Consider the following 9,799-nt stretch of genomic DNA (forward strand, 5'->3'; position numbering starts at 1 on the left):
TTTCTGCTGGTCAGGGCTTACACAGAGTCAAGGCCTTTTCTGCTTCTACCCCATCTTGTGGGAGTGCACAAGGTGATGAGAGGGGCATAGCCAGGACAGCTGATCCCAACCGGCCCAGGTGACATTCCAGACCGATCCAGGTGACATTCCGGACCCTATGGAGTCATGGTCAGCATACAGGGCTGGAAGAGGAAGTCCTGTATGTGAGGAAAGACTTTCTCCTGCATATCTGAATGCACTGGCACCTCACTGTAGTGTGTCCCACTGTTACATGTGTGTCATGTCCTAAGTGCCCCTGCCTTAGTTGCCAGTTATGTTATGGATCTTTCAGAACCCACCTTCAATAATTTTTATAAAAAGCCTTTTTTCCCCCACCCAGATTCTGTCTTCATTAGATACCTCTATCGTTATGCGAGTTTACTGTTGGAGCACTGCTATAAAAATTTGAAAAACTAAGCATCTGCCCTGAGATCTGTATTTACTGCCCATATGGATTAAAGACTTAATGTTAGCACAGAAATGGGAGAATTATGACCCTCGCTCTTTTTAAACCCTGCAACTTGATTTTGCTCTGAAAATTTTGAGGGTTTTCTGAGTGAAATTGGTGCATTGGGACACTAGGTGGCACTTAAATACAGCTAACGAAGATTTTTGTCTCTTTCAACACACAAAAACAGTCTAACACATCCTGTTCTAACATGAAGTTAATTATATCCTCAAAATGATGTCTTGGATTGATATTGCTAAACAAACATATAAAAAATGTAATTACAGACAACTGAAAAAAAATACTGTGGGCTTATAATCGCAAGATATGTTTTTTGCTTGTAATATGCTACACACCTGTGCATAGTTTATATAGATAGTATTTTATTTTGTCATTTTTACTAACATTTAGGATGGCACAATTTAGCTTTATGTGCATTTATTTACTGCTACCAATTTTTGCCATATGTCATTTTTTAAAAAAGGAAATGCTTTTATATATTGGGATTGCAAGACACCAGTATTTCAAAGAGAAAACTGTAAGAAAGGAGTTTTCTTATATGAAACCACTACAAAACTTTTTTAAAGAAATGCACATATTTTAGGTTTTTGGGTTTTTTTCCTTTGCTTTCCACTTCTTCCTTCCCTTACCTGTTGAAAGTTTCCCTGTCCTTCCCTGTCCTGCATTACGAATTGTTTTCTCTGTAGTAGTGATATTAGAGCTGATATGAAGCTCAGAAATGGTAGGACAACTCAACAGTGCATGTATTTGTGTTTTAGGATTTTTGGTACCTGAAGGTGTGTATTTGGTGTAGGAAACACTGGTGCATATGTGGAAGTCACATATTGTTGAAAAAAAATTTCCAACACAATACTCTGTGCTTAGACAAACTAACTCAATCTGTGTGTGCTTGTTGGAATTGCCCCCAGACATCAAGAAACCTGTTTCAGGTGAACCAGAACTCAAACAGCAGACCAGGATGGCTCAGCAACCATCAGCTGATGCAAAAATAGTCCAAACTAGACACGACAGGGCCAAGTTCAGAAAAAGCTTTGGAAGTTCTGTGTGAAGAGGAAGAACCAAGAGCTGTGTGTGTGACAGTGCAGAAGTGGTGGAACTCCAGCTGCTTTGTGTGCCTGTCAAAATGTGGTATAAAACTGTGCATCAGGCCAGGCCAGACTCTATCCAGTGTCAAAGAAAAAAAATACTGTTCTTTATAAAAAGATGTTAACAAGACAATATTTTCTTCATGCTTCTAGTAGGGATAGAAACCTGATAAATAGAACAAATCCAAGAAAATCAGTACTCTTCTGCAGTTTTTTTTCTTATTTTTTTTTTCTTTTGAGGAAGGTCTAAGGTTCTCTAAATATAAACAAGACTAGACAATTCTTCAGACAGTTTGCTGATACACCCACTCAGTCTTGTCAAGGGAATACGTGCCCCAACAGGTGCTCTCCATCAGTAGTGTCTATAGTATAGCTACTTTTTGAAGAGTTCACAAAAATAGTTTGGCCCTTAAGTAATAACATTTAGCCTTCTCTTAAAAAAACCCCAAAAAATGTTCTGTTCTCGACTGACTTTAACAGATGTACAGGTAGCTGAATGTTTTACAAGTAATTATAGTAACTATTTACAGTACTTAACTTGAATCTAATTGCTTCTCTGCGTGTTAGGATGGTAAATTAAAACTTTATTTCAAACAACTCCTGTTGTCTGTTTTCCCTAAGCTGCACAAAGGGAACACAATAAAAAAAACTCTTGAAGAACCACCATACTCTGTTCTTGTTTGGAGTACTTTGAATGGAGGAGCTTAGCTTTGATCTTACAACCAGCACTTCACTTACCCATGTAGACTGGATATTTCTTCCCCAGCATGGAGAGCAAGCTCCTCCTGAGAGCAAAAGAGGTACATGTGAACAAGAAGGACAGAAATACACTTTTTGGCTCCTAAGTGAGAGGGTCATGTCAGATGGTTTTTACAAGGGAAGGCTGATTTTCCCTGGCTCTCTCCCTAATCAGTACAGAGAGCTCAGCTCTCCTTGACCATGATGTAGGCCCATGGCTGAGCATTTGGAGCTGCTCTGCTGAACCAGAGGTATCATTCTTTACAGGCTACGTAGGGAGCTTTGAGAAACTGCTTTCCTCAGATTGGTGCCTGAAATTATGTACCTGTGTCTGACCATCTGCTTCAAAACCATTCACAGCTTATGTCTTTCACACCCTAGTGGAGGTTCATTGGAGTTCCTCAAGACTGACTTTGCCTGCTGCACAGACAGAAAGTGCTAGCTTTGGCCTGCTTTGACATTCCTGGTTGAAACCATAGCAAGTTTACTGAGGAGTAGGTCAGTGCCCCTAATTTCATGTGAATTCAATCACATGTAGGTATGGCTGGTTATTTAAAAACTCTTCCAACTGCATTCACACGTTGTTTCGAACAAACTGGACTATTCAGCTTTGTGCTCTGGGATAATGATGGACACCATCTTCAGTTTCAGGCCATTTACATTGGGTGTACAAATACCCTGTAACTTTTAGCCACTCTAAGTAATGCTATTGCCATCTGGTCATACATTAAAATTGTCTTATTCTGTAATGATGATACATCTACAGAAGCAAAAAGTACTTTGAATTTTAATACATGCATTTATATGACTGTCAAGATGCCTGATATTAATAGCTTGACTTTTACTGTAAGCAGAGGTAGAAGAAATAATACCACCTTCACAGTTCTGGCACAGTTTCCTTAGGAGCTGAGTTCCCAGTGCATTGTTTCTGGATTTTACCATACAAACCTGAGCCGCCTTGTTCTATTTTTTAATTTCAGTTCAGATTTTGAGTGCTTTTATTATGGACTTCTTTAGTTCCACAGAGAAATTAGAGAGGCAAAAGTGCTTCTCTTACTGAATAACACCAACATTTACTGACAACAGAAATAACTGAACTTGCACAAAAAGCCAGTTTCTAATAAACCCTTTTACTGGGTTGTTATGAAGCTTGAGCTTTTCATTTTTTACAAAAAAGCCCCACTTTTTAAAGAAAGGTCACTCAATCTTTTTAGAAAGATTTAATAAATGACTTTTCCCACCTTACAGAATTTAGTCTTTTGTTGAATTGTTTCTGTTCCTATTAAAGCCTCACAAAAATGTACCTTCTATTATATTTCTTCTAATAGGTTTCTCAGCCTTATAACTATAATAAATTTGTCAGTCTAGCTTCGCTGAACACTGGAGTTGAAAATCCTACCACAACAGATTAGAAATATAACCATTTCTAAACCCTTTCAAGAAGTTTTACACTTTCTTTCAACACATTTTATGTACTCAGAATTCAATGAAAATGACCTTTCAGAGTCATTCTTTAAAGTCTCTTTCTTGGTGATAGCACAGTCGAGCCATTTGATCAGTCAGTCAGAAAACCTGAGTTCTGTTCCCATCTCTGCCAGAGTGGATTCATAGTCTGAACCAACTTGCTGAAAGCCAACATTTTCTTAAGTGTTCATTCAGAGGGAATGACCAACTTGACCCACACAGGACCTGATTTTTTAGAGCAGCTGAGTGCTCAGACCTGCAATTTCAATAATTTTGAGCAGTACCCTTTGCACTGCTAAAATGTTTTTAAAAAGTCTACTAGTATCTTGTTTGGTTATCAGAGATAAAAAGCCTCAGAAGAAGCTTTTATAGCAGATTTTAAAAGATACACTTTTTTTTTTCACCTAATCTCTTTCCTCTATTTTGTTTCTATGAAATTTGGTTGTTGGTTGTGGTTTTCCTCTTTTTTTTAGGAAAGTTACATTTCTTACAAACACAAAATACTGGTTTGATAAACAATTCTCTCCAGGAAATGTCTTAAAGTGTAAAAGAATGTAACAAAACCTTTAGAATATTAACAACCATCCTAAAAGCAGAGAAGCAAAGGAGCATGATCACATAAATCTAAGAAAAGCAAACAGAATCTATGTACCTCAAGCCTCATGTTATAAAAAGAATCAACTTTGTTTTATAACACTGTGTGTAATATAAATGTCAATGTATCATATTTCCTTTGTATGAATGAATTGGAAGGAGTGGCAAGAGTTATCTAAACAATATAAAAGCATAATTTATGAATACTTCCAAGTGGCACAAATAATCTGCACTAATCCCAAATTACAAGTCATATTTTATCCTTCAGTTTAACCCCCTGCCCCCAGGTTTACTCATAACAAGGAAATGGAGGAAAAGGTGAATTATCTCATCCTTTACTTTTAAGAGAATTGTCTTGTAAACCTGTTATGGGTCATTCTACTTATTTGACCAGCTGTGATGGTTCTGTTGTGTTTCTGGTCACCTGAGTTCCAGAGAAACGAAGAAGTGTAGAAGAAGCTTTCAGGATGATCAAGAGAGTGAAGCAAACTTGTTTTGTGAAAAAAGATTAAAATATTTGGCTGATTTATGAAAACAGGATCAGGAAGAGTATCTGATTGTTTTCTATTAACAACAGAACAATAATATTAGTATTAGTGAAAAAGACATTTTTAAACAAAATTATAGTGCTATGAGAAGAAAAAATGGGTGTAATCTATTTGTGTTCCTTCCCATGGACAGAAGGGTGGGACTAGATGATCTTTGAGGTCCCTTCCAACCCAGATCACTCTATGATTCTGTAATGAATAAACCTTCTGTTGAACAGAGAAGTTTTAGGAGAGCTTAAGAATCAGACAGGTGAACTTCTAGAAAGAATAGAAAGGGAGGGAAAATGGGGTCATTTTAACATGGACCTTCACCCATCTGTGATTGGGAGTCTGAGCCGTGGCTTTCTGGTGGCTTTCAGAGGGAAGCCTGGCTTGCAGAGCCTTTCCAATGGCAAGTTTTTCATAGCAGACCTGTTCAGTTGAGCTGCATTGGTGAAATACCAGAATCCCACCACCAGTGTCAATATTGTTATCAGCTGCTGGTCATCATTGAGAGAAAAACTTGGAAATTAAAACTCCGAGTCACCTGCTGCTCTGTGCCTCTGGCTATGGATAGTATTGCAGAGGGAAAACCTGTAAGAAACCACACAATGCACAGCTCGTGCAGCTGGCCTGGCTCTGCCTGCCAAGCCAGGCTGCTTTTGTTGACACCAGTGCTATGTAGGTGTGCAGGGCATTGCTACTTCATTCAGGCATTGGGAGGAGAATGTTTTGAAAACAGCATGTCTGTGTTGTGAACATCTTCCTGTATGCGTAGGCTTCCTAATGTTACCTTCCATTTGCTGTGATCTCACTATGAGCTTTACATTACAAAGTCCTACATGACATTATTTGTGCTTGGCTGTTTGTCTGAACTTATTTCATAGCCTAAGGCACAGAAAGGCAGGTGAATTTAAATTTTAGCTTTCAAGTTGGTTTTCAAATGCTGTCAGTTTAAAATATTTAAATAACAGCAAGTTCTAACAGAATTCGCAGATTTTCCTGCACAGTTGACTATCTTTGGCCTTACTGAACCAGACTCTATTTATGATAAGAGTTATGGATATCACTGTGGAGTCCAGGCTTTGAATAGCTAGGTAAAAATGTCAGTGCTGCCATTGATGTGAAAAGGGTCAGTGCTTGCTTTTCTGTCATTTATGTTTCAGTTTAGCAATAATGTAGTAAAAGAGGCTTTCTTTGGAAAGATGACGCAGTAAGAGACATAAGAAAAAAAATACATTCCAAGGAATAAGAAAATTACTTTCCTTAGGGAGTACCATTTATTTTCTTCATTAAAACTTATCAAAGAATGATATCAGCTGATGGCTGGCAGTTTAGTTTCTGAAAATGGGCATGTTGGGCAAAAGCTGTAGAGTTACAGCCGTTTATATCAGTTTCTTAATGGGAATGATTTTCTATTTAAATACAGCCTATGTGTTTATACTCAATGTGTGTGAGTGTATGTAGCTGTGCACATGTGCGTGCACATTTCTCTATTTCCAGTAATTTTTGAAGCTGATCAATTGCAGATAAATTTCACACCAAGTTAAATTGTTTACTAATTGCAAAGACATCAAAGTTCTAAAAGTTTTTTTGAAGATAAATGGCTACTCAGAGAAAAAAGTAGTAAGGAGAGCTTAAAATTTGTAAGACGTCAGATGGTTCATGTAGGTTTTTTTCCTACCAATTCAAATGTATAGGAAACCAGGGTCCTTGGTTCTGTTTTTTTATAGAGCTGCATGTCTACTTAGTATTTTACTGTATTTAAAGCAAGTGGAACGAAACCAGTTCATATAAGCAATCAAATGATCTGTTGCTAAAATATGACTGGTGTATTAATCAAGCCATTACTGAGATGCTCCAAATTTCCTCTCTGGAAATGTCTTTCTGTAATTGGGTAATCTCTCAAAATAATTTGTGATACCTTTTTACACTTTGTGCCAACTGGAATAACCAAACAGGGCTGATTAAAATTATGCTTTCTCAGTTATATTTGAAAAACATGGTGTGTAAGTTTTATATACCTGGAATTGTCTTAGACTGTTACAGACTCTGAGGAGGGACTACTGTCACTGCACTAAAAGACACATAAGCAAGTGTAGAAATGGTTATTAATGTCTGTTCATGTGTGAGAAAATGTGACTGTTACTTGTAGGAAAGATCATGAAAGCACGACTGGGATCCATGGCTAAATCCCACAAAGTATCCTGAAGGTAGCAAAGTACATCACCACAAGATAATCTCTTCCAGTAGAGGATCATTTCCACTTAATTGTTTGTGTTTAGAATGGAGTGGAAAGGAAATCTAAGGAAAAAGGGAATTTTTCTTTTCCCTTATAGTTTACTGAGAGTTTTTCTTTCTTTGTGTGGTCTCATTGCATATGTGTGCAGGATTATAAGGCAATACAACTCTGGCAAGGCTGGAAAGTTATGATTACGTATGTCTTCCTTCTCATCATCTACCTGGCATAGTCTATGTTTAGATTTCATTCACTTTGGATTTCATTCATTGCTGGTAAGAAAAGCAACTGGATTACTTTTAGAAAATGACTCAGCATGTATGGAGATGAGGAGGAAGAGAGACAGTGAAAGATCTCACAGCCTACAAGACTGAGATTTATTGTACATGTGGCTTGGGAAAATAGTGTACATTAAGATTTTTAAAAGGCAGTTGGATTATTGGCTACTTTATGGGCCAAAATATATGTAGAAAATCAGATTAATCTCGGTGGAAACACTAAATTAGAAATGGCATCATTCAGTGTGAACTGTAAAAATGTTCTGCAAAGCCCCATTTATGGAAAAACGAGGCAACATCATTGGAGTTCTTCAGAAAGAACCATCCGTTTGCTGTCAGGGTGCAGGACTGTGATCTGTTTGCCACTACACCAGACAGATTTTCCCAACATAACACAGGCTGAAAAATCACTTTTACTAAGAGTATAGGAAAATTCAGGCTGTGTACTGTTTTTAAAAAGGGACAATAGAGGATACCCAGGGAAGGTGACAAAGAGCAGCAGACATCAATCCTTACCAGCCTTTGGCAGTCTGTAGACCAGTCACATCCTGAACCAGAGATTCTATCACATCTTCGTGTTTACTTCTCAGTTTAAACTCTTTCATGTCAATGTCTGAGGATAAGGTGAAGAGCACCACACATAAATGAAGACTCAACCTGTCACTTTATTGTGCATCCACACACTGTTGCTGTGGATGTACGTGGCTCCACAGCTAAGGTCCCAGGATACTACTACAACAGAATAATTACTATTCATCTTGAGTATCTTTGTCAGAAGACTGAAATAGGTTTGCCTAAAATTACTCAGAAAAAATATGCAGTAATGTTGAAAGCCAAGAAATGTAGTGATAAGGTGACAGAAAAGTCTTGGCTCTGCTGAAGACAAAATGAACTTTGCCCATGGCTTCAGTAAAGCCCAGATTTTTGCCTTGAGAGTCTGCCCAGACCAGCTGCTCTTCCTGGATTTCCTGAGAGTGTCTCTTGCCCAAAGGGGCTCCAAGGAAAGGTGTGCTGTCATGTGTTCAGAGCAGTGGATTTTAACAAGCATGTGTGCACTGTGGATGACTGTACTACTCTTTTTGTGAAGAACCTACTCTTTTCCAGCTTAGATATTCATTTTCACAAAGCCAGATCCTGCAGCTGAGCCCTTGTGGCTGTCAGTGTTCTCATGCCACTTTGTGAGGGTGGACTGGCAGAAAACATTTAAGTGCAGAGGATTCTGTAAACAAAGAGGTTGACTTGCTATTTAGATAGCACTGGAAAGTGACTGTTATGAAAAATTGAAGACTTGAGCATATACCACTTTTTTTCCTCTAAGCTTTTCCCTCTTCTGTACACACAAATCAGGAAAAGAACCACTCCCTGTCCTTTGGGAATCTCTTCATCCATTTTACAGCAACTGCTTCTGCTTGTAGGTTTAGTACTTTGTGTTGTGACCACCTTAGTGAAATGAATCTATGAAGAGCATGGCCCAGAAGGGAAGCAGTTCAGTGCACTGGTGAAACTGTGTCCTCAGACACTAGACAGGTCTCCTGTGAAGGGAAGACTGAAGGCAACAACCCAGGGATGGGCACTGCTGTGGCCTCACTGCTGCACTCAGACCCACAAGCCTGTGTAGAGCTCTGCTCGCTCTGAGGATTGTTAGCAAACTCTTGGTCCTGTTCCCAAACCTGTCTGTACCAACACCATGGCAGGAGCTCAGCTTCTGCTGCAGGCATCAATTGCCATGTGGGAAATGCAGCCCACAGATTATGGATAACCACGCCCTTGGAAGAAGCAGAGCTCTCCATAGTACCAAGAGCATAAGACAAAATTCAATGAGGAACACATAATGAAGCCAGAATTAGCTGCACAGGGAAACTTTTTAGTGCCCGAGTCCTGCCTGTTTTTGTGGTAATCTGTTGCAGCTGGTACTACAGCAATTGGTACTAACCAATGAGGTTATTTTGTAAATTATTAATAGATAATGTGAACATCTAGCAGATAAGGATAACCTGGGTTACAAGCTCATCAGCAGATAATGCTCTATTGCAGTAATAATCAGCCTGCTGAACTCTGCAATCGCCTATAACATTTGAGACCTATTTCTGAAAATATCTATTAATTCCTATTAAATATAAAAGGAAGTTTAATACAAAACATGGCCATAATGGGTATACATATAATGAGATCCCTTTTCCAACACTTTTTTGTCTTTAAGCACTTGCTTATACCCGCCAAGATCTTTCTGTGAGTAGGAAATATGTAAGCTAGAACTCACCTGTGAGGAGAAGGAGATGAATTTATCCTCCACTGCTGCATTATTGGGAAGCTCAGGTTTTGAACTGGGCAGAGGCAATGACGGTTTCAGGGAGAAATGGTTTGGT

The sequence above is a fragment of the Cyanistes caeruleus genome, chromosome 11 (genome assembly GCF_971803275.1).
Source record: "Cyanistes caeruleus chromosome 11, bCyaCae1.hap1.1, whole genome shotgun sequence".
Classification (NCBI taxonomy): domain Eukaryota; kingdom Metazoa; phylum Chordata; class Aves; order Passeriformes; family Paridae; genus Cyanistes; species Cyanistes caeruleus.